The 26,085-nt window shown below is 48.9% G+C and overlaps 16 non-coding genes and 2 pseudogenes across 16 annotated transcripts; all 18 read left to right on the top strand.

Moving 5' to 3' along the window:
* Positions 1–601: 601 nt before the first annotated feature.
* LOC142680467 (U2 spliceosomal RNA) lies at positions 602–792 on the top strand. The gene has a single exon (XR_012852950.1). It is a non-coding gene; the product is annotated as a U2 spliceosomal RNA (small nuclear RNA).
* Positions 793–2,034: 1,242 nt separating this feature from the next.
* On the top strand, positions 2,035–2,225 carry LOC142680466 (U2 spliceosomal RNA). The gene has a single exon (XR_012852949.1). It is a non-coding gene; the product is annotated as a U2 spliceosomal RNA (small nuclear RNA).
* A 1,238-nt stretch (positions 2,226–3,463) lies between these two features.
* LOC142680465 (U2 spliceosomal RNA) lies at positions 3,464–3,654 on the top strand. Its single transcript, XR_012852948.1, has one exon. It is a non-coding gene; the product is annotated as a U2 spliceosomal RNA (small nuclear RNA).
* Positions 3,655–4,878: 1,224 nt separating this feature from the next.
* On the top strand, positions 4,879–5,069 carry LOC142680462 (U2 spliceosomal RNA). The gene has a single exon (XR_012852947.1). It is a non-coding gene; the product is annotated as a U2 spliceosomal RNA (small nuclear RNA).
* A 1,238-nt stretch (positions 5,070–6,307) lies between these two features.
* Positions 6,308–6,498, top strand: LOC142680461 (U2 spliceosomal RNA). Its single transcript, XR_012852946.1, has one exon. It is a non-coding gene; the product is annotated as a U2 spliceosomal RNA (small nuclear RNA).
* Positions 6,499–7,736: 1,238 nt separating this feature from the next.
* Positions 7,737–7,927, top strand: LOC142680460 (U2 spliceosomal RNA). The gene has a single exon (XR_012852945.1). It is a non-coding gene; the product is annotated as a U2 spliceosomal RNA (small nuclear RNA).
* Positions 7,928–9,161: 1,234 nt separating this feature from the next.
* Positions 9,162–9,352, top strand: LOC142680459 (U2 spliceosomal RNA). The gene has a single exon (XR_012852944.1). It is a non-coding gene; the product is annotated as a U2 spliceosomal RNA (small nuclear RNA).
* Positions 9,353–10,586: 1,234 nt separating this feature from the next.
* Positions 10,587–10,777, top strand: LOC142680458 (U2 spliceosomal RNA). The gene has a single exon (XR_012852943.1). It is a non-coding gene; the product is annotated as a U2 spliceosomal RNA (small nuclear RNA).
* Positions 10,778–12,023: 1,246 nt separating this feature from the next.
* On the top strand, positions 12,024–12,214 carry LOC142680457 (U2 spliceosomal RNA). The gene has a single exon (XR_012852942.1). It is a non-coding gene; the product is annotated as a U2 spliceosomal RNA (small nuclear RNA).
* Positions 12,215–13,456: 1,242 nt separating this feature from the next.
* Positions 13,457–13,647, top strand: LOC142680787 (U2 spliceosomal RNA). The gene has a single exon (XR_012853211.1). It is a non-coding gene; the product is annotated as a U2 spliceosomal RNA (small nuclear RNA).
* A 1,234-nt stretch (positions 13,648–14,881) lies between these two features.
* LOC142680951 (U2 spliceosomal RNA) lies at positions 14,882–15,051 on the top strand (annotated as a pseudogene).
* Positions 15,052–16,294: 1,243 nt separating this feature from the next.
* On the top strand, positions 16,295–16,485 carry LOC142680456 (U2 spliceosomal RNA). The gene has a single exon (XR_012852941.1). It is a non-coding gene; the product is annotated as a U2 spliceosomal RNA (small nuclear RNA).
* A 1,234-nt stretch (positions 16,486–17,719) lies between these two features.
* Positions 17,720–17,910, top strand: LOC142680455 (U2 spliceosomal RNA). Its single transcript, XR_012852940.1, has one exon. It is a non-coding gene; the product is annotated as a U2 spliceosomal RNA (small nuclear RNA).
* A 1,250-nt stretch (positions 17,911–19,160) lies between these two features.
* Positions 19,161–19,351, top strand: LOC142680454 (U2 spliceosomal RNA). The gene has a single exon (XR_012852939.1). It is a non-coding gene; the product is annotated as a U2 spliceosomal RNA (small nuclear RNA).
* A 1,242-nt stretch (positions 19,352–20,593) lies between these two features.
* Positions 20,594–20,784, top strand: LOC142680786 (U2 spliceosomal RNA). The gene has a single exon (XR_012853210.1). It is a non-coding gene; the product is annotated as a U2 spliceosomal RNA (small nuclear RNA).
* A 1,234-nt stretch (positions 20,785–22,018) lies between these two features.
* Positions 22,019–22,188, top strand: LOC142680950 (U2 spliceosomal RNA; annotated as a pseudogene).
* Positions 22,189–23,423: 1,235 nt separating this feature from the next.
* LOC142680453 (U2 spliceosomal RNA) lies at positions 23,424–23,614 on the top strand. Its single transcript, XR_012852938.1, has one exon. It is a non-coding gene; the product is annotated as a U2 spliceosomal RNA (small nuclear RNA).
* A 1,238-nt stretch (positions 23,615–24,852) lies between these two features.
* LOC142680844 (U2 spliceosomal RNA) lies at positions 24,853–25,043 on the top strand. The gene has a single exon (XR_012853258.1). It is a non-coding gene; the product is annotated as a U2 spliceosomal RNA (small nuclear RNA).
* Positions 25,044–26,085: the final 1,042 nt, after the last annotated feature.

Raw genomic sequence — 26,085 nt, 5'->3', positions numbered from 1 at the left:
TTGTGGCCTCCTGGAGGCAACTAGCTGTGCAAAAAAAGACAGCCTGGCGGCCGGCTGTTTCAGTGTTGCCCTCTCAGGCAACACTGAGTGACTGACTGAGCCGCACCGTCTTATATAAAGTTCAGACGGAACTTTGCACGTGTCATAGTGGAGCCCTGAGGAGCCAGAGCCAGCTTTCTGACATCATAATGGGGCCTCAGAGATAAAAGCCTGGGCCCAGGCAGTGTTGGTCAGTGCTGCTCAGCAGGCAGCACTGGACTGGACTGGATTACAGCTGATACAAGGTGTGAAGGAACAAGGGGTGGCTGTGGGCATGCACTTGCTGCCACTGCCAGTGTTTATCTGCATGGCAGCAGGGCATTTGGGCGTTGCCAGGAAGGCGTTTTTATGTAGATTCCTCCTCTTTCAGCACTGCATTGTGGTGCAAGCAAAAGAAGCAAATCCTGTCTGGCTTCCTCTCCGGCCTTTATTCACCTCCCGTGTAGCTGTGAGTGTGTGAGCCTGCAGGGCCCCATGGAATTGCCTAGAAGTAGGCTGAATCGCTGCAAGGGCTGAACAGCAGTATCGGGCAGGCTCGGGCAACGCGCGGCCCGTTCGGGTTATCGCTTCTCGGCCTTTTGGCTAAGATCAAGTGTAGTATCTGTTCTTATCAGTTTAATATCTGATACGTCCCCTATCTGGGGACCATATATTAAATGGATTTTTAGAACAGGGAGATGGAAATAGAGCTTGCTCTGTCCACTCCACGCATTGACCTGGTATTGCAGTATTTCCAGGACCGGTGCACCCTTTCCTTATGTGTTGACTAAAATCAGATTCCAAAAGTGTTTTTTGTGTTTGCCATTGTTTCTGTCTTTCTGAAGGGATCTCCCCTTTTAATCCCATTATTTCAACACCTGTTGGACAATGCATGAGTGATAATGAGCTAATTGATTAAATGCAATTAATGAATACATTGCCACCTCTTGTTTTGTGTCGTCTGTGTGTCTGTGTTTCCGGCATTTCACATTGGAACAGCTCATTCACCTTCCTTGTCTTCTCTCCGCCCTCCCTTTTAGGTAAGTTAAAGAGCTGCACCTGAGCCAGCCACTGATTGATGCAGCACCACAGTCAAATAGTGGAGTGGAGTAGGGGAACAGCAAACAGCCATTAAAGCCGCCCGCCCGCCCGCCCGCCCGCCACAATGGACCTACCTGTGTACACTAGATGGATGTGATGGAATGTACTGTCGTCCCTACATTTCAAGAAGGAGTAAGAATTGCAGTTGCAACAAAGCCTTGCTTGCCTACAAAGAGAGCAGCAATTTGGATTTGTTACTATGTTACCTAGAAGAATAACAAACTGTGCAAGGATGGAGGTTGTAGGAGCAAGGAGAAGTTGTCTGTAAAGTTGGTGGATGCTTATTTTCCATTTTGCAGTCCCTTGTCTCCCTCTTGTGGCCTCCTGGAGGCAACTAGCTGTGCAAAAAAAGACAGCCTGGCGGCCGGCTGTTGCAGTGTTGCCCTCTCAGGCAACACTGAGTGACTGACTGAGCCGCACCGTCTTATATAAAGTTCAGACGGAACTTTGCACGTGTCATAGTGGAGCCCTGAGGAGCCAGAGCCAGCTTTCTGACATCATAATGGGGCCTCAGAGATAAAAGCCTGGGCCCAGGCAGTGTTGGTCAGTGCTGCTCAGCAGGCAGCACTGGACTGGACTGGATTACAGCTGATACAAGGTGTGAAGGAACAAGGGGTGGCTGTGGACATGCACTTGCTGCCGCTGCCAGTGTTTATCTGCATGGCAGCAGGGCATTTGGGCGTTGCCAGGAAGGCGTTTTTATGTAGATTCCTCCTCTTTCAGCACTGCATTGTGGTGCAAGCAAAAGAAGCAAATCCTGTCTGGCTTCCTCTCCGGCCTTTATTCACCTCCCGTGTAGCTGTGAGTGTGTGAGCCTGCAGGGCCCCATGGAATTGCCTAGAAGTAGGCTGAATCGCTGCAAGGGCTGAACAGCAGTATCGGGCAGGCTCGGGCAACGCGCGGCCCGTTCGGGTTATCGCTTCTCGGCCTTTTGGCTAAGATCAAGTGTAGTATCTGTTCTTATCAGTTTAATATCTGATACGTCCCCTATCTGGGGACCATATATTAAATGGATTTTTAGAACAGGGAGATGGAAATAGAGCTTGCTCTGTCCACTCCACGCATTGACCTGGTATTGCAGTATTTCCAGGACCGGTGCACCCTTTCCTTATGTGTTGACTAAAATCAGATTCCAAAAGTGTTTTTTGTGTTTGCCATTGTTTCTGTCTTTCTGAAGGGATCTCCCCTTTTAATCCCATTATTTCAACACCTGTTGGACAATGCATGAGTGATAATGAGCTAATTGATTAAATGCAATTAATGAATACATTGCCACCTCTTGTTTTGTGTCGTCTGTGTGTCTGTGTTTCCGGCATTTCACATTGGAACAGCTCATTCACCTTCCTTGTCTTCTCTCCGCCCTCCCTTTTAGGTAAGTTAAAGAGCTGCACCTGAGCCAGCCACTGATTGATGCAGCACCACAGTCAAATAGTGGAGTGGAGTAGGGGAACAGCAAACAGCCATTAAAGCCGCCCGCCCGCCCGCCCGCCACAATGGACCTACCTGTGTACACTAGATGGATGTGATGGAATGTACTGTCGTCCCTACATTTCAAGAAGGAGTAAGAATTGCAGTTGCAACAAAGCCTTGCTTGCCTACAAAGAGAGCAGCAATTTGGATTTGTTACTATGTTACCTAGAAGAATAACAAACTGTGCAAGGATGGAGGTTGTAGGAGCAAGGAGAAGTTGTCTGTAAAGTTGGCGGATGCTTATTTTCCATTTTGCAGTCCCTTGTCTCCCTCTTGTGGCCTCCTGGAGGCAACTAGCTGTGCAAAAAAAGACAGCCTGGCGGCCGGCTGTTGCAGTGTTGCCCTCTCAGGCAACACTGAGTGACTGACTGAGCCGCACCGTCTTATATAAAGTTCAGACGGAACTTTGCACGTGTCATAGTGGAGCCCTGAGGAGCCAGAGCCAGCTTTCTGACATCATAATGGGGCCTCAGAGATAAAAGCCTGGGCCCAGGCAGTGTTGGTCAGTGCTGCTCAGCAGGCAGCACTGGACTGGACTGGATTACAGCTGATACAAGGTGTGAAGGAACAAGGGGTGGCTGTGGGCATGCACTTGCTGTCGCTGCCAGTGTTTATCTGCATGGCAGCAGGGCATTTGGGCGTTGCCAGGAAGGCGTTTTTATGTAGATTCCTCCTCTTTCAGCACTGCATTGTGGTGCAAGCAAAAGAAGCAAATCCTGTCTGGCTTCCTCTCCGGCCTTTATTCACCTCCCGTGTAGCTGTGAGTGTGTGAGCCTGCAGGGCCCCATGGAATTGCCTAGAAGTAGGCTGAATCGCTGCAAGGGCTGAACAGCAGTATCGGGCAGGCTCGGGCAACGCGCGGCCCGTTCGGGTTATCGCTTCTCGGCCTTTTGGCTAAGATCAAGTGTAGTATCTGTTCTTATCAGTTTAATATCTGATACGTCCCCTATCTGGGGACCATATATTAAATGGATTTTTAGAACAGGGAGATGGAAATAGAGCTTGCTCTGTCCACTCCACGCATTGACCTGGTATTGCAGTATTTCCAGGACCGGTGCACCCTTTCCTTATGTGTTGACTAAAATCAGATTCCAAAAGTGTTTTTTGTGTTTGCCATTGTTTCTGTCTTTCTGAAGGGATCTCCCCTTTTAATCCCATTATTTCAACACCTGTTGGACAATGCATGAGTGATAATGAGCTAATTGATTAAATGCAATTAATGAATACATTGCCACCTCTTGTTTTGTGTCGTCTGTGTGTCTGTGTTTCCGGCATTTCACATTGGAACAGCTCATTCACCTTCCTTGTCTTCTCTCCGCCCTCCCTTTTAGGTAAGTTAAAGAGCTGCACCTGAGCCAGCCACTGATTGATGCAGCACCACAGTCAAATAGTGGAGTGGAGTAGGGGAACAGCAAACAGCCATTAAAGCCGCCCGCCCGCCCGCCCGCCACAATGGACCTACCTGTGTACACTAGATGGATGTGATGGAATGTACTGTCGTCCCTACATTTCAAGAAGGAGTAAGAATTGCAGTTGCAACAAAGCCTTGCTTGCCTACAAAGAGAGCAGCAATTTGGATTTGTTACTATGTTACCTAGAAGAATAACAAACTGTGCAAGGATGGAGGTTGTAGGAGCAAGGAGAAGTTGTCTGTAAAGTTGGTGGATGCTTATTTTCCATTTTGCAGTCCCTTGTCTCCTGGAGGCAACTAGCTGTGCAAAAAAAGACAGCCTGGCGGCCGGCTGTTGCAGTGTTGCCCTCTCAGGCAACACTGAGTGACTGACTGAGCCGCACCGTCTTATATAAAGTTCAGACGGAACTTTGCACGTGTCATAGTGGAGCCCTGAGGAGCCAGAGCCAGCTTTCTGACATCATAATGGGGCCTCAGAGATAAAAGCCTGGGCCCAGGCAGTGTTGGTCAGTGCTGCTCAGCAGGCAGCACTGGACTGGACTGGATTACAGCTGATACAAGGTGTGAAGGAACAAGGGGTGGCTGTGGGCATGCACTTGCTGCCGCTGCCAGTGTTTATCTGCATGGCAGCAGGGCATTTGGGCGTTGCCAGGAAGGCGTTTTTATGTAGATTCCTCCTCTTTCAGCACTGCATTGTGGTGCAAGCAAAAGAAGCAAATCCTGTCTGGCTTCCTCTCCGGCCTTTATTCACCTCCCGTGTAGCTGTGAGTGTGTGAGCCTGCAGGGCCCCATGGAATTGCCTAGAAGTAGGCTGAATCGCTGCAAGGGCTGAACAGCAGTATCGGGCAGGCTCGGGCAACGCGCGGCCCGTTCGGGTTATCGCTTCTCGGCCTTTTGGCTAAGATCAAGTGTAGTATCTGTTCTTATCAGTTTAATATCTGATACGTCCCCTATCTGGGGACCATATATTAAATGGATTTTTAGAACAGGGAGATGGAAATAGAGCTTGCTCTGTCCACTCCACGCATTGACCTGGTATTGCAGTATTTCCAGGACCGGTGCACCCTTTCCTTATGTGTTGACTAAAATCAGATTCCAAAAGTGTTTTTTGTGTTTGCCATTGTTTCTGTCTTTCTGAAGGGATCTCCCCTTTTAATCCCATTATTTCAACACCTGTTGGACAATGCATGAGTGATAATGAGCTAATTGATTAAATGCAATTAATGAATACATTGCCACCTCTTGTTTTGTGTCGTCTGTGTGTCTGTGTTTCCGGCATTTCACATTGGAACAGCTCATTCACCTTCCTTGTCTTCTCTCCACCCTCCCTTTTAGGTAAGTTAAAGAGCTGCACCTGAGCCAGCCACTGATTGATGCAGCACCACAGTCAAATAGTGGAGTGGAGTAGGGGAACAGCAAACAGCCATTAAAGCCGCCCGCCCGCCCGCCCGCCACAATGGACCTACCTGTGTACACTAGATGGATGTGATGGAATGTACTGTCGTCCCTACATTTCAAGAAGGAGTAAGAATTGCAGTTGCAACAAAGCCTTGCTTGCCTACAAAGAGAGCAGCAATTTGGATTTGTTACTATGTTACCTAGAAGAATAACAAACTGTGCAAGGATGGAGGTTGTAGGAGCAAGGAGAAGTTGTCTGTAAAGTTGGTGGATGCTTATTTTCCATTTTGCAGTCCCTTGTCTCCCTCTTGTGGCCTCCTGGAGGCAACTAGCTGTGCAAAAAAAGACAGCCTGGCGGCCGGCTGTTGCAGTGTTGCCCTCTCAGGCAACACTGAGTGACTGACTGAGCCGCACCGTCTTATATAAAGTTCAGACAGAACTTTGCACGTGTCATAGTGGAGCCCTGAGGAGCCAGAGCCAGCTTTCTGACATCATAATGGGGCCTCAGAGATAAAAGCCTGGGCCCAGGCAGTGTTGGTCAGTGCTGCTCAGCAGGCAGCACTGGACTGGACTGGATTACAGCTGATACAAGGTGTGAAGGAACAAGGGGTGGCTGTGGGCATGCACTTGCTGCCGCTGCCAGTGTTTATCTGCATGGCAGCAGGGCATTTGGGCGTTGCCAGGAAGGCGTTTTTATGTAGATTCCTCCTCTTTCAGCACTGCATTGTGGTGCAAGCAAAAGAAGCAAATCCTGTCTGGCTTCCTCTCCGGCCTTTATTCACCTCCCGTGTAGCTGTGAGTGTGTGAGCCTGCAGGGCCCCATGGAATTGCCTAGAAGTAGGCTGAATCGCTGCAAGGGCTGAACAGCAGTATCGGGCAGGCTCGGGCAACGCGCGGCCCGTTCGGGTTATCGCTTCTCGGCCTTTTGGCTAAGATCAAGTGTAGTATCTGTTCTTATCAGTTTAATATCTGATACGTCCCCTATCTGGGGACCATATATTAAATGGATTTTTAGAACAGGGAGATGGAAATAGAGCTTGCTCTGTCCACTCCACGCATTGACCTGGTATTGCAGTATTTCCAGGACCGGTGCACCCTTTCCTTATGTGTTGACTAAAATCAGATTCCAAAAGTGTTTTTTGTGTTTGCCATTGTTTCTGTCTTTCTGAAGGGATCTCCCCTTTTAATCCCATTATTTCAACACCTGTTGGACAATGCATGAGTGATAATGAGCTAATTGATTAAATGCAATTAATGAATACATTGCCACCTCTTGTTTTGTGTCGTCTGTGTGTCTGTGTTTCCGGCATTTCACATTGGAACAGCTCATTCACCTTCCTTGTCTTCTCTCCGCCCTCCCTTTTAGGTAAGTTAAAGAGCTGCACCTGAGCCAGCCACTGATTGATGCAGCACCACAGTCAAATAGTGGAGTGGAGTAGGGGAACAGCAAACAGCCATTAAAGCCGCCCGCCCGCCCGCCCGCCACAATGGACCTACCTGTGTACGCTAGATGGATGTGATGGAATGTACTGTCGTCCCTACATTTCAAGAAGGAGTAAGAATTGCAGTTGCAACAAAGCCTTGCTTGCCTACAAAGAGAGCAGCAATTTGGATTTGTTACTATGTTACCTAGAAGAATAACAAACTGTGCAAGGATGGAGGTTGTAGGAGCAAGGAGAAGTTGTCTGTAAAGTTGGTGGATGCTTATTTTCCATTTTGCAGTCCCTTGTCTCCCTCTTGTGGCCTCCTGGAGGCAACTAGCTGTGCAAAAAAAGACAGCCTGGCGGCCGGCTGTTGCAGTGTTGCCCTCTCAGGCAACACTGAGTGACTGACTGAGCCGCACCGTCTTATATAAAGTTCAGACGGAACTTTGCACGTGTCATAGTGGAGCCCTGAGGAGCCAGAGCCAGCTTTCTGACATCATAATGGGGCCTCAGAGATAAAAGCCTGGGCCCAGGCAGTGTTGGTCAGTGCTGCTCAGCAGGCAGCACTGGACTGGACTGGATTACAGCTGATACAAGGTGTGAAGGAACAAGGGGTGGCTGTGGGCATGCACTTGCTGCCGCTGCCAGTGTTTTTCTGCATGGCAGCAGGGCATTTGGGCGTTGCCAGGTATGCGTTTTTATGTCGATTCCTCCTCTTTCAGCACTGCATTGTGGTGCAAGCAAAAGAAGCAAATCCTGTCTGGCTTCCTCTCCGGCCTTTATTCACCTCCCGTGTAGCTGTGAGTGTGTGAGCCTGCAGGGCCCCATGGAATTGCCTAGAAGTAGGCTGAATCGCTGCAAGGGCTGAACAGCAGTATCGGGCGGGCTCGGGCAACGCGCGGCCCGTTCGGGTTATCGCTTCTCGGCCTTTTGGCTAAGATCAAGTGTAGTATCTGTTCTTATCAGTTTAATATCTGATACGTCCCCTATCTGGGGACCATATATTAAATGGATTTTTAGAACAGGGAGATGGAAATAGAGCTTGCTCTGTCCACTCCACGCATTGACCTGGTATTGCAGTATTTCCAGGACCGGTGCACCCTTTCCTTATGTGTTGACTAAAATCAGATTCCAAAAGTGTTTTTTGTGTTTGCCATTGTTTCTGTCTTTCTGAAGGGATCTCCCCTTTTAATCCCATTATTTCAACACCTGTTGGACAATGCATGAGTGATAATGAGCTAATTGATTAAATGCAATTAATGAATACATTGCCACCTCTTGTTTTGTGTCGTCTGTGTGTCTGTGTTTCCGGCATTTCACATTGGAACAGCTCATTCACCTTCCTTGTCTTCTCTCCGCCCTCCCTTTTAGGTAAGTTAAAGAGCTGCACCTGAGCCAGCCACTGATTGATGCAGCACCACAGTCAAATAGTGGAGTGGAGTAGGGGAACAGCAAACAGCCATTAAAGCCGCCCGCCCGCCCGCCACAATGGACCTACCTGTGTACACTAGATGGATGTGATGGAATGTACTGTCGTCCCTACATTTCAAGAAGGAGTAAGAATTGCAGTTGCAACAAAGCCTTGCTTGCCTGCAAAGAGAGCAGCAATTTGGATTTGTTACTATGTTACCTAGAAGAATAACAAACTGTGCAAGGATGGAGGTTGTAGGAGCAAGGAGAAGTTGTCTGTAAAGTTGGTGGATGCTTATTTTCCATTTTGCAGTCCCTTGTCTCCCTCTTGTGGCCTCCTGGAGGCAACTAGCTGTGCAAAAAAAGACAGCCTGGCGGCCGGCTGTTGCAGTGTTGCCCTCTCAGGCAACACTGAGTGACTGACTGAGCCGCACCGTCTTATATAAAGTTCAGACAGAACTTTGCACGTGTCATAGTGGAGCCCTGAGGAGCCAGAGCCAGCTTTCTGACATCATAATGGGGCCTCAGAGATAAAAGCCTGGGCCCAGGCAGTGTTGGTCAGTGCTGCTCAGCAGGCAGCACTGGACTGGACTGGATTACAGCTGATACAAGGTGTGAAGGAACAAGGGGTGGCTGTGGGCATGCACTTGCTGCCGCTGCCAGTGTTTATCTGCATGGCAGCAGGGCATTTGGGCGTTGCCAGGAAGGCGTTTTTATGTAGATTCCTCCTCTTTCAGCACTGCATTGTGGTGCAAGCAAAAGAAGCAAATCCTGTCTGGCTTCCTCTCCGGCCTTTATTCACCTCCCGTGTAGCTGTGAGTGTGTGAGCCTGCAGGGCCCCATGGAATTGCCTAGAAGTAGGCTGAATCGCTGCAAGGGCTGAACAGCAGTATCGGGCAGGCTCGGGCAACGCGCGGCCCGTTCGGGTTATCGCTTCTCGGCCTTTTGGCTAAGATCAAGTGTAGTATCTGTTCTTATCAGTTTAATATCTGATACGTCCCCTATCTGGGGACCATATATTAAATGGATTTTTAGAACAGGGAGATGGAAATAGAGCTTGCTCTGTCCACTCCACGCATTGACCTGGTATTGCAGTATTTCCAGGACCGGTGCACCCTTTCCTTATGTGTTGACTAAAATCAGATTCCAAAAGTGTTTTTTGTGTTTGCCATTGTTTCTGTCTTTCTGAAGGGATCTCCCCTTTTAATCCCATTATTTCAACACCTGTTGGACAATGCATGAGTGATAATGAGCTAATTGATTAAATGCAATTAATGAATACATTGCCACCTCTTGTTTTGTGTCGTCTGTGTGTCTGTGTTTCCGGCATTTCACATTGGAACAGCTCATTCACCTTCCTTGTCTTCTCTCCGCCCTCCCTTTTAGGTAAGTTAAAGAGCTGCATCTGAGCCAGCCACTGATTGATGCAGCACCACAGTCAAATAGTGGAGTGGAGTAGGGGAACAGCAAACAGCCATTAAAGCCGCCCGCCCGCCCGCCACAATGGACCTACCTGTGTACACTAGATGGATGTGATGGAATGTACTGTCGTCCCTACATTTCAAGAAGGAGTAAGAATTGCAGTTGCAACAAAGCCTTGCTTGCCTACAAAGAGAGCAGCAATTTGGATTTGTTACTATGTTACCTAGAAGAATAACAAACTGTGCAAGGATGGAGGTTGTAGGAGCAAGGAGAAGTTGTCTGTAAAGTTGGTGGATGCTTATTTTCCATTTTGCAGTCCCTTGTCTCCCTCTTGTGGCCTCCTGGAGGCAACTAGCTGTGCAAAAAAAGACAGCCTGGCGGCCGGCTGTTGCAGTGTTGCCCTCTCAGGCAACACTGAGTGACTGACTGAGCCGCACCGTCTTATATAAAGTTCAGACGGAACTTTGCACGTGTCATAGTGGAGCCCTGAGGAGCCAGAGCCAGCTTTCTGACATCATAATGGGGCCTCAGAGATAAAAGCCTGGGCCCAGGCAGTGTTGGTCAGTGCTGCTCAGCAGGCAGCACTGGACTGGACTGGATTACAGCTGATACAAGGTGTGAAGGAACAAGGGGTGGCTGTGGGCATGCACTTGCTGCCGCTGCCAGTGTTTATCTGCATGGCAGCAGGGCATTTGGGCGTTGCCAGGAAGGCGTTTTTATGTAGATTCCTCCTCTTTCAGCACTGCATTGTGGTGCAAGCAAAAGAAGCAAATCCTGTCTGTCTTCCTCTCCGGCCTTTATTCACCTCCCGTGTAGCTGTGAGTGTGTGAGCCTGCAGGGCCCCATGGAATTGCCTAGAAGTAGGCTGAATCGCTGCAAGGGCTGAACAGCAGTATCGGGCAGGCTCGGGCAATGCGCGGCCCGTTCGGGTTATCGCTTCTCGGCCTTTTGGCTAAGATCAAGTGTAGTATCTGTTCTTATCAGTTTAATATCTGATACGTCCCCTATCTGGGGACCATATATTAAATGGATTTTTAGAACAGGGAGATGGAAATAGAGCTTGCTCTGTCCACTCCACGCATTGACCTGGTATTGCAGTATTTCCAGGACCGGTGCACCCTTTCCTTATGTGTTGACTAAAATCAGATTCCAAAAGTGTTTTTTGTGTTTGCCATTGTTTCTGTCTTTCTGAAGGGATCTCCCCTTTTAATCCCATTATTTCAACACCTGTTGGACAATGCATGAGTGATAATGAGCTAATTGATTAAATGCAATTAATGAATACATTGCCACCTCTTGTTTTGTGTCGTCTGTGTGTCTGTGTTTCCGGCATTTCACATTGGAACAGCTCATTCACCTTCCTTGTCTTCTCTCCGCCCTCCCTTTTAGGTAAGTTAAAGAGCTGCACCTGAGCCAGCCACTGATTGATGCAGCACCACAGTCAAATAGTGGAGTGGAGTAGGGGAACAGCAAACAGCCATTAAAGCCGCCCGCCCGCCCGCCCGCCCGCCCGCCACAATGGACCTACCTGTGTACACTAGATGGATGTGATGGAATGTACTGTCGTCCCTACATTTCAAGAAGGAGTAAGAATTGCAGTTGCAACAAAGCCTTGCTTGCCTACAAAGAGAGCAGCAATTTGGATTTGTTACTATGTTACCTAGAAGAATAACAAACTGTGCAAGGATGGAGGTTGTAGGAGCAAGGAGAAGTTGTCTGTAAAGTTGGTGGATGCTTATTTTCCATTTTGCAGTCCCTTATCTCCCTCTTGTGGCCTCCTGGAGGCAACTAGCCGTGCAAAAAAAGACAGCCTGGCGGCCGGCTGTTGCAGTGTTGCCCTCTCAGGCAACACTGAGTGACTGACTGAGCCGCACCGTCTTATATAAAGTTCAGACGGAACTTTGCACGTGTCATAGTGGAGCCCTGAGGAGCCAGAGCCAGCTTTCTGACATCATAATGGGGCCTCAGAGATAAAAGCCTGGGCCCAGGCAGTGTTGGTCAGTGCTGCTCAGCAGGCAGCACTGGACTGGACTGGATTACAGCTGATACAAGGTGTGAAGGAACAAGGGGTGGCTGTGGGCATGCACTTGCTGCCGCTGCCAGTGTTTATCTGCATGGCAGCAGGGCATTTGGGCGTTGCCAGGAAGGCGTTTTTATGTAGATTCCTCCTCTTTCAGCACTGCACTGTGGTGCAAGCAAAAGAAGCAAATCCTGTCTGGCTTCCTCTCCGGCCTTTATTCACCTCCCGTGTAGCTGTGAGTGTGTGAGCCTGCAGGGCCCCATGGAATTGCCTAGAAGTAGGCTGAATCGCTGCAAGGGCTGAACAGCAGTATCGGGCAGGCTCGGGCAACGCGCGGCCCGTTCGGGTTATCGCTTCTCGGCCTTTTGGCTAAGATCAAGTGTAGTATCTGTTCTTATCAGTTTAATATCTGATACGTCCCCTATCTGGGGACCATATATTAAATGGATTTTTAGAACAGGGAGATGGAAATAGAGCTTGCTCTGTCCACTCCACGCATTGACCTGGTATTGCAGTATTTCCAGGACCGGTGCACCCTTTCCTTATGTGTTGACTAAAATCAGATTCCAAAAGTGTTTTTTGTGTTTGCCATTGTTTCTGTCTTTCTGAAGGGATCTCCCCTTTTAATCCCATTATTTCAACACCTGTTGGACAATGCATGAGTGATAATGAGCTAATTGATTAAATGCAATTAATGAATACATTGCCACCTCTTGTTTTGTGTCGTCTGTGTGTCTGTGTTTCCGGCATTTCACATTGGAACGGATCATTCACCTTCCTTGTCTTCTCTCCGCCCTCCCTTTTAGGTAAGTTAAAGAGCTGCACCTGAGCCAGCCACTGATTGATGCAGCACCACAGTCAAATAGTGGAGTGGAGTAGGGGAACAGCAAACAGCCATTAAAGCCGCCCGCCCGCCCGCCCGCCCGCCACAATGGACCTACCTGTGTACACTAGATGGATGTGATGGAATGTACTGTCGTCCCTACATTTCAAGAAGGAGTAAGAATTGCAGTTGCAACAAAGCCTTGCTTGCCTACAAAGAGAGCAGCAATTTGGATTTGTTACTATGTTACCTAGAAGAATAACAAACTGTGCAAGGATGGAGGTTGTAGGAGCAAGGAGAAGTTGTCTGTAAAGTTGGTGGATGCTTATTTTCCATTTTGCAGTCCCTTGTCTCCCTCTTGTGGCCTCCTGGAGGCAACTAGCTGTGCAAAAAAAGACAGCCTGGCGGCCGGCTGTTGCAGTGTTGCCCTCTCAGGCAACACTGAGTGACTGACTGAGCCGCACCGTCTTATATAAAGTTCAGACGGAACTTTGCACGTGTCATAGTGGAGCCCTGAGGAGCCAGAGCCAGCTTTCTGACATCATAATGGGGCCTCAGAGATAAAAGCCTGGGCCCAGGCAGTGTTGGTCAGTGCTGCTCAGCAGGCAGCACTGGACTGGACTGGATTACAGCTGATACAAGGTGTGAAGGAACAAGGGGTGGCTGTGGGCATGCACTTGCTGCCGCTGCCAGTGTTTATCTGCATGGCAGCAGGGCATTTGGGCGTTGCCAGGTATGCGTTTTTATGTAGATTCCTCCTCTTTCAGCACTGCATTGTGGTGCAAGCAAAAGAAACAAATCCTGTCTGGCTTCCTCTCCGGCCTTTATTCACCTCCCGTGTAGCTGTGAGTGTGTGAGCCTGCAGGGCCCCATGGAATTGCCTAGAAGTAGGCTGAATCGCTGCAAGGGCTGAACAGCAGTATCGGGCGGGCTCGGGCAACGCGCGGCCCGTTCGGGTTATCGCTTCTCGGCCTTTTGGCTAAGATCAAGTGTAGTATCTGTTCTTATCAGTTTAATATCTGATACGTCCCCTATCTGGGGACCATATATTAAATGGATTTTTAGAATAGGGAGATGGAAATAGAGCTTGCTCTGTCCACTCCACGCATTGACCTGGTATTGCAGTATTTCCAGGACCGGTGCACCCTTTCCTTATGTGTTGACTAAAATCAGATTCCAAAAGTGTTTTTTGTGTTTGCCATTGTTTCTGTCTTTCTGAAGGGATCTCCCCTTTTAATCCCATTATTTCAACACCTGTTGGACAATGCATGAGTGATAATGAGCTAATTGATTAAATGCAATTAATGAATACATTGCCACCTCTTGTTTTGTGTCGTCTGTGTGTCTGTGTTTCCGGCATTTCACATTGGAACAGCTCATTCACCTTCCTTGTCTTCTCTCCGCCCTCCCTTTTAGGTAAGTTAAAGAGCTGCACCTGAGCCAGCCACTGATTGATGCAGCACCACAGTCAAATAGTGGAGTGGAGTAGGGGAACAGCAAACAGCCATTAAAGCCGCCCGCCCGCCCGCCACAATGGACCTACCTGTGTACACTAGATGGATGTGATGGAATGTACTGTCGTCCCTACATTTCAAGAAGGAGTAAGAATTGCAGTTGCAACAAAGCCTTGCTTGCCTACAAAGAGAGCAGCAATTTGGATTTGTTACTATGTTACCTAGAAGAATAACAAACTGTGCAAGGATGGAGGTTGTAGGAGCAAGGAGAAGTTGTCTGTAAAGTTGGTGGATGCTTATTTTCCATTTTGCAGTCCCTTGTCTCCCTCTTGTGGCCTCCTGGAGGCAACTAGCTGTGCAAAAAAAGACAGCCTGGCGGCCGGCTGTTGCAGTGTTGCCCTCTCAGGCAACACTGAGTGACTGACTGAGCCGCACCGTCTTATATAAAGTTCAGACGGAACTTTGCACGTGTCATAGTGGAGCCCTGAGGAGCCAGAGCCAGCTTTCTGACATCATAATGGGGCCTCAGAGATAAAAGCCTGGGCCCAGGCAGTGTTGGTCAGTGCTGCTCAGCAGGCAGCACTGGACTGGACTGGATTACAGCTGATACAAGGTGTGAAGGAACAAGGGGTGGCTGTGGGCATGCACTTGCTGCCGCTGCCAGTGTTTATCTGCATGGCAGCAGGGCATTTGGGCGTTGCCAGGAAGGCGTTTTTATGTAGATTCCTCCTCTTTCAGCACTGCATTGTGGTGCAAGCAAAAGAAGCAAATCCTGTCTGGCTTCCTCTCCGGCCTTTATTCACCTCCCGTGTAGCTGTGAGTGTGTGAGCCTGCAGGGCCCCATGGAATTGCCTAGAAGTAGGCTGAATCGCTGCAAGGGCTGAACAGCAGTATCGGGCAGGCTCGGGCAACGCGCGGCCCGTTCGGGTTATCGCTTCTCGGCCTTTTGGCTAAGATCAAGTGTAGTATCTGATACGTCCCCTATCTGGGGACCATATATTAAATGGATTTTTAGAACAGGGAGATGGAAATAGAGCTTGCTCTGTCCACTCCACGCATTGACCTGGTATTGCAGTATTTCCAGGACCGGTGCACCCTTTCCTTATGTGTTGACTAAAATCAGATTCCAAAAGTGTTTTTTTGTGTTTGCCATTGTTTCTGTCTTTCTGAAGGGATCTCCCCTTTTAATCCCATTATTTCAACACCTGTTGGACAATGCATGAGTGATAATGAGCTAATTGATTAAATGCAATTAATGAATACATTGCCACCTCTTGTTTTGTGTCGTCTGTGTGTCTGTGTTTCCGGCATTTCACATTGGAACAGCTCATTCACCTTCCTTGTCTTCTCTCCGCCCTCCCTTTTAGGTAAGTTAAAGAGCTGCACCTGAGCCAGCCACTGATTGATGCAGCACCACAGTCAAATAGTGGAGTGGAGTAGGGGAACAGCAAACAGCCATTAAAGCCGCCCGCCCGCCCGCTCGCCCGCCACAATGGACCTACCTGTGTACACTAGATGGATGTGATGGAATGTACTGTCGTCCCTACATTTCAAGAAGGAGTAAGAATTGCAGTTGCAACAAAGCCTTGCTTGCCTACAAAGAGAGCAGCAATTTGGATTTGTTACTATGTTACCTAGAAGAATAACAAACTGTGCAAGGATGGAGGTTGTAGGAGCAAGGAGAAGTTGTCTGTAAAGTTGGTGGATGCTTATTTTCCATTTTGCAGTCCCTTGTCTCCCTCTTGTGGCCTCCTGGAGGCAACTAGCTGTGCAAAAAAAGACAGCCTGGCGGCCGGCTGTTGCAGTGTTGCCCTCTCAGGCAACACTGAGTGACTGACTGAGCCGCACCGTCTTATATAAAGTTCAGACGGAACTTTGCACGTGTCATAGTGGAGCCCTGAGGAGCCAGAGCCAGCTTTCTGACATCATAATGGGGCCTCAGAGATAAAATCCTGGGCCCAGGCAGTGTTGGTCAGTGCTGCTCAGCAGGCAGCACTGGACTGGACTGGATTACAGCTGATACAAGGTGTGAAGGAACAAGGGGTGGCTGTGGGCATGCACTTGCTGCCGCTGCCAGTGTTTATCTGCATGGCAGCAGGGCATTTGGGCGTTGCCAGGAAGGCGTTTTTATGTAGATTCCTCCTCTTTCAGCACTGCATTGTGGTGCAAGCAAAAGAAGCAAATCCTGTCTGGCTTCCTCTCCGGCCTTTATTCACCTCCCGTGTAGCTGTGAGTGTGTGAGCCTGCAGGGCCCCATGGAATTGCCTAGAAGTAGGCTGAATCGCTGCAAGGGCTGAACAGCAGTATCGGGCAGGCTCGGGCAACGCGCGGCCCGTTCGGGTTATCGCTTCTCGGCCTTTTGGCTAAGATCAAGTGTAGTATCTGTTCTTATCAGTTTAATATCTGATACGTCCCCTATCTGGGGACCATATATTAAATGGATTTTTAGAACAGGGAGATGGAAATAGAGCTTGCTCTGTCCACTCCACGCATTGACCTGGTATTGCAGTATTTCCAGGACCGGTGCACCCTTTCCTTATGTGTTGACTAAAATCAGATTCCAAAAGTGTTTTTTGTGTTTGCCATTGTTTCTGTCTTTCTGAAGGGATCTCCCCTTTTAATCCCATTATTTCAACACCTGTTGGACAATGCATGAGTGATAATGAGCTAATTGATTAAATGCAATTAATGAATACATTGCCACCTCTTGTTTTGTGTCGTCTGTGTGTCTGTGTTTCCGGCATTTCACATTGGAACAGCTCATTCACCTTCCTTGTCTTCTCTCCGCCCTCCCTTTTAGGTAAGTTAAAGAGCTGCATCTGAGCCAGCCACTGATTGATGCAGCACCACAGTCAAATAGTGGAGTGGAGTAGGGGAACAGCAAACAGCCATTAAAGCCGCCCGCCCGCCCGCCACAATGGACCTACCTGTGTACACTAGATGGATGTGATGGAATGTACTGTCGTCCCTACATTTCAAGAAGGAGTAAGAATTGCAGTTGCAACAAAGCCTTGCTTGCCTACAAAGAGAGCAGCAATTTGGATTTGTTACTATGTTACCTAGAAGAATAACAAACTGTGCAAGGATGGAGGTTGTAGGAGCAAGGAGAAGTTGTCTGTAAAGTTGGTGGATGCTTATTTTCCATTTTGCAGTCCCTTGTCTCCCTCTTGTGGCCTCCTGGAGGCAACTAGCTGTGCAAAAAAAGACAGCCTGGCGGCCGGCTGTTGCAGTGTTGCCCTCTCAGGCAACACTGAGTGACTGACTGAGCCGCACCGTCTTATATAAAGTTCAGACGGAACTTTGCACGTGTCATAGTGGAGCCCTGAGGAGCCAGAGCCAGCTTTCTGACATCATAATGGGGCCTCAGAGATAAAAGCCTGGGCCCAGGCAGTGTTGGTCAGTGCTGCTCAGCAGGCAGCACTGGACTGGACTGGATTACAGCTGATACAAGGTGTGAAGGAACAAGGGGTGGCTGTGGGCATGCACTTGCTGCCGCTGCCAGTGTTTATCTGCATGGCAGCAGGGCATTTGGGCGTTGCCAGGAAGGCGTTTTTATGTAGATTCCTCCTCTTTCAGCACTGCATTGTGGTGCAAGCAAAAGAAGCAAATCCTGTCTGTCTTCCTCTCCGGCCTTTATTCACCTCCCGTGTAGCTGTGAGTGTGTGAGCCTGCAGGGCCCCATGGAATTGCCTAGAAGTAGGCTGAATCGCTGCAAGGGCTGAACAGCAGTATCGGGCAGGCTCGGGCAATGCGCGGCCCGTTCGGGTTATCGCTTCTCGGCCTTTTGGCTAAGATCAAGTGTAGTATCTGTTCTTATCAGTTTAATATCTGATACGTCCCCTATCTGGGGACCATATATTAAATGGATTTTTAGAACAGGGAGATGGAAATAGAGCTTGCTCTGTCCACTCCACGCATTGACCTGGTATTGCAGTATTTCCAGGACCGGTGCACCCTTTCCTTATGTGTTGACTAAAATCAGATTCCAAAAGTGTTTTTTGTGTTTGCCATTGTTTCTGTCTTTCTGAAGGGATCTCCCCTTTTAATCCCATTATTTCAACACCTGTTGGACAATGCATGAGTGATAATGAGCTAATTGATTAAATGCAATTAATGAATACATTGCCACCTCTTGTTTTGTGTCGTCTGTGTGTCTGTGTTTCCGGCATTTCACATTGGAACAGCTCATTCACCTTCCTTGTCTTCTCTCCGCCCTCCCTTTTAGGTAAGTTAAAGAGCTGCACCTGAGCCAGCCACTGATTGATGCAGCACCACAGTCAAATAGTGGAGTGGAGTAGGGGAACAGCAAACAGCCATTAAAGCCGCCCGCCCGCCCGCCCGCCCGCCCGCCCGCCACAATGGACCTACCTGTGTACACTAGATGGATGTGATGGAATGTACTGTCGTCCCTACATTTCAAGAAGGAGTAAGAATTGCAGTTGCAACAAAGCCTTGCTTGCCTACAAAGAGAGCAGCAATTTGGATTTGTTACTATGTTACCTAGAAGAATAACAAACTGTGCAAGGATGGAGGTTGTAGGAGCAAGGAGAAGTTGTCTGTAAAGTTGGTGGATGCTTATTTTCCATTTTGCAGTCCCTTGTCTCCCTCTTGTGGCCTCCTGGAGGCAACTAGCTGTGCAAAAAAAGACAGCCTGGCGGCCGGCTGTTGCAGTGTTGCCCTCTCAGGCAACACTGAGTGACTGACTGAGCCGCACCGTCTTATATAAAGTTCAGACGGAACTTTGCACGTGTCATAGTGGAGCCCTGAGGAGCCAGAGCCAGCTTTCTGACATCATAATGGGGCCTCAGAGATAAAAGCCTGGGCCCAGGCAGTGTTGGTCAGTGCTGCTCAGCAGGCAGCACTGGACTGGACTGGATTACAGCTGATACAAGGTGTGAAGGAACAAGGGGTGGCTGTGGGCATGCACTTGCTGCCGCTGCCAGTGTTTATCTGCATGGCAGCAGGGCATTTGGGCGTTGCCAGGAAGGCGTTTTTATGTAGATTCCTCCTCTTTCAGCACTGCACTGTGGTGCAAGCAAAAGAAGCAAATCCTGTCTGGCTTCCTCTCCGGCCTTTATTCACCTCCCGTGTAGCTGTGAGTGTGTGAGCCTGCAGGGCCCCATGGAATTGCCTAGAAGTAGGCTGAATCGCTGCAAGGGCTGAACAGCAGTATCGGGCAGGCTCGGGCAACGCGCGGCCCGTTCGGGTTATCGCTTCTCGGCCTTTTGGCTAAGATCAAGTGTAGTATCTGTTCTTATCAGTTTAATATCTGATACGTCCCCTATCTGGGGACCATATATTAAATGGATTTTTAGAACAGGGAGATGGAAATAGAGCTTGCTCTGTCCACTCCACGCATTGACCTGGTATTGCAGTATTTCCAGGACCGGTGCACCCTTTCCTTATGTGTTGACTAAAATCAGATTCCAAAAGTGTTTTTTGTGTTTGCCATTGTTTCTGTCTTTCTGAAGGGATCTCCCCTTTTAATCCCATTATTTCAACACCTGTTGGACAATGCATGAGTGATAATGAGCTAATTGATTAAATGCAATTAATGAATACATTGCCACCTCTTGTTTTGTGTCGTCTGTGTGTCTGTGTTTCCGGCATTTCACATTGGAACGGATCATTCACCTTCCTTGTCTTCTCTCCGCCCTCCCTTTTAGGTAAGTTAAAGAGCTGCACCTGAGCCAGCCACTGATTGATGCAGCACCACAGTCAAATAGTGGAGTGGAGTAGGGGAACAGCAAACAGCCATTAAAGCCGCCCGCCCGCCCGCCCGCCCGCCACAATGGACCTACCTGTGTACACTAGATGGATGTGATGGAATGTACTGTCGTCCCTACATTTCAAGAAGGAGTAAGAATTGCAGTTGCAACAAAGCCTTGCTTGCCTACAAAGAGAGCAGCAATTTGGATTTGTTACTATGTTACCTAGAAGAATAACAAACTGTGCAAGGATGGAGGTTGTAGGAGCAAGGAGAAGTTGTCTGTAAAGTTGGTGGATGCTTATTTTCCATTTTGCAGTCCCTTGTCTCCCTCTTGTGGCCTCCTGGAGGCAACTAGCTGTGCAAAAAAAGACAGCCTGGCGGCCGGCTGTTGCAGTGTTGCCCTCTCAGGCAACACTGAGTGACTGACTGAGCCGCACCGTCTTATATAAAGTTCAGACGGAACTTTGCACGTGTCATAGTGGAGCCCTGAGGAGCCAGAGCCAGCTTTCTGACATCATAATGGGGCCTCAGAGATAAAAGCCTGGGCCCAGGCAGTGTTGGTCAGTGCTGCTCAGCAGGCAGCACTGGACTGGACTGGATTACAGCTGATACAAGGTGTGAAGGAACAAGGGGTGGCTGTGGGCATGCACTTGCTGCCGCTGCCAGTGTTTATCTGCATGGCAGCAGGGCATTTGGGCGTTGCCAGGTATGCGTTTTTATGTAGATTCCTCCTCTTTCAGCACTGCATTGTGGTGCAAGCAAAAGAAACAAATCCTGTCTGGCTTCCTCTCCGGCCTTTATTCACCTCCCGTGTAGCTGTGAGTGTGTGAGCCTGCAGGGCCCCATGGAATTGCCTAGAAGTAGGCTGAATCGCTGCAAGGGCTGAACAGCAGTATCGGGCGGGCTCGGGCAACGCGCGGCCCGTTCGGGTTATCGCTTCTCGGCCTTTTGGCTAAGATCAAGTGTAGTATCTGTTCTTATCAGTTTAATATCTGATACGTCCCCTATCTGGGGACCATATATTAAATGGATTTTTAGAATAGGGAGATGGAAATAGAGCTTGCTCTGTCCACTCCACGCATTGACCTGGTATTGCAGTATTTCCAGGACCGGTGCACCCTTTCCTTATGTGTTGACTAAAATCAGATTCCAAAAGTGTTTTTTGTGTTTGCCATTGTTTCTGTCTTTCTGAAGGGATCTCCCCTTTTAATCCCATTATTTCAACACCTGTTGGACAATGCATGAGTGATAATGAGCTAATTGATTAAATGCAATTAATGAATACATTGCCACCTCTTGTTTTGTGTCGTCTGTGTGTCTGTGTTTCCGGCATTTCACATTGGAACAGCTCATTCACCTTCCTTGTCTTCTCTCCGCCCTCCCTTTTAGGTAAGTTAAAGAGCTGCACCTGAGCCAGCCACTGATTGATGCAGCACCACAGTCAAATAGTGGAGTGGAGTAGGGGAACAGCAAACAGCCATTAAAGCCGCCCGCCCGCCCGCCACAATGGACCTACCTGTGTACACTAGATGGATGTGATGGAATGTACTGTCGTCCCTACATTTCAAGAAGGAGTAAGAATTGCAGTTGCAACAAAGCCTTGCTTGCCTACAAAGAGAGCAGCAATTTGGATTTGTTACTATGTTACCTAGAAGAATAACAAACTGTGCAAGGATGGAGGTTGTAGGAGCAAGGAGAAGTTGTCTGTAAAGTTGGTGGATGCTTATTTTCCATTTTGCAGTCCCTTGTCTCCCTCTTGTGGCCTCCTGGAGGCAACTAGCTGTGCAAAAAAAGACAGCCTGGCGGCCGGCTGTTGCAGTGTTGCCCTCTCAGGCAACACTGAGTGACTGACTGAGCCGCACCGTCTTATATAAAGTTCAGACGGAACTTTGCACGTGTCATAGTGGAGCCCTGAGGAGCCAGAGCCAGCTTTCTGACATCATAATGGGGCCTCAGAGATAAAAGCCTGGGCCCAGGCAGTGTTGGTCAGTGCTGCTCAGCAGGCAGCACTGGACTGGACTGGATTACAGCTGATACAAGGTGTGAAGGAACAAGGGGTGGCTGTGGGCATGCACTTGCTGCCGCTGCCAGTGTTTATCTGCATGGCAGCAGGGCATTTGGGCGTTGCCAGGAAGGCGTTTTTATGTAGATTCCTCCTCTTTCAGCACTGCATTGTGGTGCAAGCAAAAGAAGCAAATCCTGTCTGGCTTCCTCTCCGGCCTTTATTCACCTCCCGTGTAGCTGTGAGTGTGTGAGCCTGCAGGGCCCCATGGAATTGCCTAGAAGTAGGCTGAATCGCTGCAAGGGCTGAACAGCAGTATCGGGCAGGCTCGGGCAACGCGCGGCCCGTTCGGGTTATCGCTTCTCGGCCTTTTGGCTAAGATCAAGTGTAGTATCTGATACGTCCCCTATCTGGGGACCATATATTAAATGGATTTTTAGAACAGGGAGATGGAAATAGAGCTTGCTCTGTCCACTCCACGCATTGACCTGGTATTGCAGTATTTCCAGGACCGGTGCACCCTTTCCTTATGTGTTGACTAAAATCAGATTCCAAAAGTGTTTTTTTGTGTTTGCCATTGTTTCTGTCTTTCTGAAGGGATCTCCTCTTTTAATCCCATTATTTCAACACCTGTTGGACAATGCATGAGTGATAATGAGCTAATTGATTAAATGCAATTAATGAATACATTGCCACCTCTTGTTTTGTGTCGTCTGTGTGTCTGTGTTTCCGGCATTTCACATTGGAACAGCTCATTCACCTTCCTTGTCTTCTCTCCGCCCTCCCTTTTAGGTAAGTTAAAGAGCTGCACCTGAGCCAGCCACTGATTGATGCAGCACCACAGTCAAATAGTGGAGTGGAGTAGGGGAACAGCAAACAGCCATTAAAGCCGCCCGCTCGCCCGCCACAATGGACCTACCTGTGTACACTAGATGGATGTGATGGAATGTACTGTCGTCCCTACATTTCAAGAAGGAGTAAGAATTGCAGTTGCAACAAAGCCTTGCTTGCCTACAAAGAGAGCAGCAATTTGGATTTGTTACTATGTTACCTAGAAGAATAACAAACTGTGCAAGGATGGAGGTTGTAGGAGCAAGGAGAAGTTGTCTGTAAAGTTGGTGGATGCTTATTTTCCATTTTGCAGTCCCTTGTCTCCCTCTTGTGGCCTCCTGGAGGCAACTAGCTGTGCAAAAAAAGACAGCCTGGCAGCCGGCTGTTGCAGTGTTGCCCTCTCAGGCAACACTGAGTGACTGACTGAGCCGCACCGTCTTATATAAAGTTCAGACGGAACTTTGCACGTGTCATAGTGGAGCCCTGAGGAGCCAGAGCCAGCTTTCTGACATCATAATGGGGCCTCAGAGATAAAAGCCTGGGCCCAGGCAGTGTTGGTCAGTGCTGCTCAGCAGGCAGCACTGGACTGGACTGGATTACAGCTGATACAAGGTGTGAAGGAACAAGGGGTGGCTGTGGGCATGCACTTGCTGCCGCTGCCAGTGTTTATCTGCATGGCAGCAGGGCATTTGGGCGTTGCCAGGAAGGCGTTTTTATGTAGATTCCTCCTCTTTCAGCACTGCATTGTGGTGCAAGCAAAAGAAGCAAATCCTGTCTGGCTTCCTCTCCGGCCTTTATTCACCTCCCGTGTAGCTGTGAGTGTGTGAGCCTGCAGGGCCCCATGGAATTGCCTAGAAGTAGGCTGAATCGCTGCAAGGGCTGAACAGCAGTATCGGGCAGGCTCGGGCAACGCGCGGCCCGTTCGGGTTATCGCTTCTCGGCCTTTTGGCTAAGATCAAGTGTAGTATCTGTTCTTATCAGTTTAATATCTGATACGTCCCCTATCTGGGGACCATATATTAAATGGATTTTTAGAACAGGGAGATGGAAATAGAGCTTGCTCTGTCCACTCCACGCATTGACCTGGTATTGCAGTATTTCCAGGACCGGTGCACCCTTTCCTTATGTGTTGACTAAAATCAGATTCCAAAAGTGTTTTTTGTGTTTGCCATTGTTTCTGTCTTTCTGAAGGGATCTCCCCTTTTAATCCCATTATTTCAACACCTGTTGGACAATGCATGAGTGATAATGAGCTAATTGATTAAATGCAATTAATGAATACATTGCCACCTCTTGTTTTGTGTCGTCTGTGTGTCTGTGTTTCCGGCATTTCACATTGGAACAGCTCATTCACCTTCCTTGTCTTCTCTCCGCCCTCCCTTTTAGGTAAGTTAAAGAGCTGCACCTGAGCCAGCCACTGATTGATGCAGCACCACAGTCAAATAGTGGAGTGGAGTAGGGGAACAGCAAACAGCCATTAAAGCCGCCCGCCCGCCCGCCCGCCACAATGGACCTACCTGTGTACACTAGATGGATGTGATGGAATGTACTGTCGTCCCTACATTTCAAGAAGGAGTAAGAATTGCAGTTGCAACAAAGCCTTGCTTGCCTACAAAGAGAGCAGCAATTTGGATTTGTTACTATGTTACCTAGAAGAATAACAAACTGTGCAAGGATGGAGGTTGTAGGAGCAAGGAGAAGTTGTCTGTAAAGTTGGCGGATGCTTATTTTCCATTTTGCAGTCCCTTGTCTCCCTCTTGTGGCCTCCTGGAGGCAACTAGCTGTGCAAAAAAAGACAGCCTGGCGGCCAGCTGTTGCAGTGTTGCCCTCTCAGGCAACACTGAGTGACTGACTGAGCCGCACCGTCTTATATAAAGTTCAGACGGAACTTTGCACGTGTCATAGTGGAGCCCTGAGGAGCCAGAGCCAGCTTTCTGACATCATAATGGGGCCTCAGAGATAAAAGCCTGGGCCCAGGCAGTGTTGGTCAGTGCTGCTCAGCAGGCAGCACTGGACTGGACTGGATTACAGCTGATACAAGGTGTGAAGGAACAAGGGGTGGCTGTGGGCATGCACTTGCTGTCGCTGCCAGTGTTTATCTGCATGGCAGCAGGGCATTTGGGCGTTGCCAGGAAGGCGTTTTTATGTAGATTCCTCCTCTTTCAGCACTGCATTGTGGTGCAAGCAAAAGAAGCAAATCCTGTCTGGCTTCCTCTCCGGCCTTTATTCACCTCCCGTGTAGCTGTGAGTGTGTGAGCCTGCAGGGCCCCATGGAATTGCCTAGAAGTAGGCTGAATCGCTGCAAGGGCTGAACAGCAGTATCGGGCAGGCTCGGGCAACGCGCGGCCCGTTCGGGTTATCGCTTCTCGGCCTTTTGGCTAAGATCAAGTGTAGTAACTGTTCTTATCAGTTTAATATCTGATACGTCCCCTATCTGGGGACCATATATTAAATGGATTTTTAGAACAGGGAGATGGAAATAGAGCTTGCTCTGTCCACTCCACGCATTGACCTGGTATTGCAGTATTTCCAGGACCGGTGCACCCTTTCCTTATGTGTTGACTAAAATCAGATTCCAAAAGTGTTTTTTGTGTTTGCCATTGTTTCTGTCTTTCTGAAGGGATCTCCCCTTTTAATCCCATTATTTCAACACCTGTTGGACAATGCATGAGTGATAATGAGCTAATTGATTAAATGCAATTAACGAATACATTGCCACCTCTTGTTTTGTGTCGTCTGTGTGTCTGTGTTTCCGGCATTTCACATTGGAACAGCTCATTCACCTTCCTTGTCTTCTCTCCGCCCTCCCTTTTAGGTAAGTTAAAGAGCTGCACCTGAGCCAGCCACTGATTGATGCAGCACCACAGTCAAATAGTGGAGTGGAGTAGGGGAACAGCAAACAGCCATTAAAGCCGCCCGCCCGCCCGCCCGCCCGCCACAATGGACCTACCTGTGTACACTAGATGGATGTGATGGAATGTACTGTCGTCCCTACATTTCAAGAAGGAGTAAGAATTGCAGTTGCAACAAAGCCTTGCTTGCCTACAAAGAGAGCAGCAATTTGGATTTGTTACTATGTTACCTAGAAGAATAACAAACTGTGCAAGGATGGAGGTTGTAGGAGCAAGGAGAAGTTGTCTGTAAAGTTGGTGGATGCTTATTTTCCATTTTGCAGTCCCTTGTCTCCTGGAGGCAACTAGCTGTGCAAAAAAAGACAGCCTGGCGGCCGGCTGTTGCAGTGTTGCCCTCTCAGGCAACACTGAGTGACTGACTGAGCCGCACCGTCTTATATAAAGTTCAGACGGAACTTTGCACGTGTCATAGTGGAGCCCTGAGGAGCCAGAGCCAGCTTTCTGACATCATAATGGGGCCTCAGAGATAAAAGCCTGGGCCCAGGCAGTGTTGGTCAGTGCTGCTCAGCAGGCAGCACTGGACTGGACTGGATTACAGCTGATACAAGGTGTGAAGGAACAAGGGGTGGCTGTGGGCATGCACTTGCTGCCGCTGCCAGTGTTTATCTGCATGGCAGCAGGGCATTTGGGCGTTGCCAGGAAGGCGTTTTTATGTAGATTCCTCCTCTTTCAGCACTGC

Source organism: Rhinoderma darwinii (assembly GCF_050947455.1).
Source record: "Rhinoderma darwinii isolate aRhiDar2 chromosome 2 unlocalized genomic scaffold, aRhiDar2.hap1 SUPER_2_unloc_56, whole genome shotgun sequence".
Lineage (NCBI taxonomy): Eukaryota > Metazoa > Chordata > Amphibia > Anura > Rhinodermatidae > Rhinoderma > Rhinoderma darwinii.
Note: the sequence above shows the minus strand (reverse complement) of the source record. Positions and strands in the feature narration are given on the sequence as shown.